The sequence below is a fragment of the Rhagoletis pomonella genome, unplaced genomic scaffold (genome assembly GCF_013731165.1).
Source record: "Rhagoletis pomonella isolate Grant_MI unplaced genomic scaffold, Rhpom_1.0 Rhpom_scaffold_00035, whole genome shotgun sequence".
Lineage (NCBI taxonomy): Eukaryota > Metazoa > Arthropoda > Insecta > Diptera > Tephritidae > Rhagoletis > Rhagoletis pomonella.
Genome location: NW_023458589.1, coordinates 296181 through 297756, shown reverse-complemented (window position 1 = coordinate 297756; position 1576 = coordinate 296181).

Below are 1576 nucleotides of genomic sequence, written 5' to 3'. Positions count from 1 at the left end.
CGTTTTGGCGTTTATCGTGGTTGTACGCCCACTTAGCACGGTTCAGATTCTTTTAACTCGCGTTTCAGTGCGGAATACGCACTGACACGTGCCCAGCGTTCGCCGTACCAAAGGGAAACTACTTATGGTAACACAAATTAATATACTGTATCACCAGAAAACTGAAAAAAACTTACCTGACTGTAGCAGTGGTAGTAGCTATTGGGTGCGCACCAAGCGCGCTATTTCTCAGGCCAGTAGGGCAGTGGTGGTTGTGGCCCTACTTGCTTTGCCTGTGTCGCTGTTGCTTTGGCGTTCTGTATTTTCTTACACGCTGTGGTTGGTTTGGTGGTTGCTTTTCCTTTTGCGTGCGTTCCTTCTAGATGTTGCTTATCTTTTAGGACACCTGCTTCCCATCTAACGCTTGACAAACTAACGCGGTTGCACTCGCTCGCGACGACTGCACTCTCGGAATTTTCTGCTCTTTGCGATGCAGAAAACAACTTCTCGCGTTTATCAGAGTTTTTTTTTTTACTATTTTCACGCAAATAAATGGAGTAAATGAACACAACTAAACATGATTTATAAATTTTTTGTACATTTGTGTTGCACTAATTGAATATTTCCGCGAAATTGTATATTTAATCACACGCGGCACTTCTCACTTTTCCTTTTCTTTGAAACTGATGTGCAAATGGTCGCTATGGGGTTGCCATCGGGTTTTTATACCCTTGCACTGCGGAAATATTCCATTTGGAAGGATAACGGGCACTGCGTCTTTTGGACTAGTTCCGTTACCCTTCCAACTGGAATTTGTCGCAGTGCAAGGAGGAATGTCAAAAAATAATGTTCGCGTGGTCCGGGGTTACCATGACCCAGTTACACTGAACCGAACCGGTTGGTAAGCAGGCCTTCACCAGCTTTGCCTCCTCACTGGCCGTCTTCACAGGATAAAACTTATTGTTTTTCAGCCATCTATTGGGTTGCTAGATACAAGTTATACCAGGGCGGGCTTTTATATCTTGACATCCGCTTTTTGGAAGTATTTTTACCGGGCTTAACCGCAAAAAAGGTCTCTGAAAATGGATAGAATACAAATTTGACATTTTCGTGGGGAATACGAACGTCAAAATTGTATCTAGCTCATGGAGCTAGGTAAAACTTGACAGCTTCTAAGTGTAATCAGCCTTATCATGAGTTTCATTTTCCGCGAACCGGTTCACTTTTCACTTTTGGTTTCCATGTAATTACTATGGGCGGAGGAACAATTATCAGGCGAAACTCAGGATAAGGCAGAATATTGTCGGCGGTAATAAGGAGTGAAAATCAAAATGGAATCTGATAAAACAAAAACAACGTACGTTACTTGCAAGTTATAAAATACATGTAAATTTAACAATTGAAGCAACACACAAAAATAGGGCTTCGCACGAGCGTGTGTTTGGTTTGTTGCATATACCGTATATCAAAATACGAATAATAATGCCGCCAGAAAATTTTAGTGCAAGGAAAACGTAGCTGTCAAACTAGTAATTTAACGCAACAAATGTCAAGATATAAGCCCTGATATGTATTACTCTCTATATTCTAGCATGTG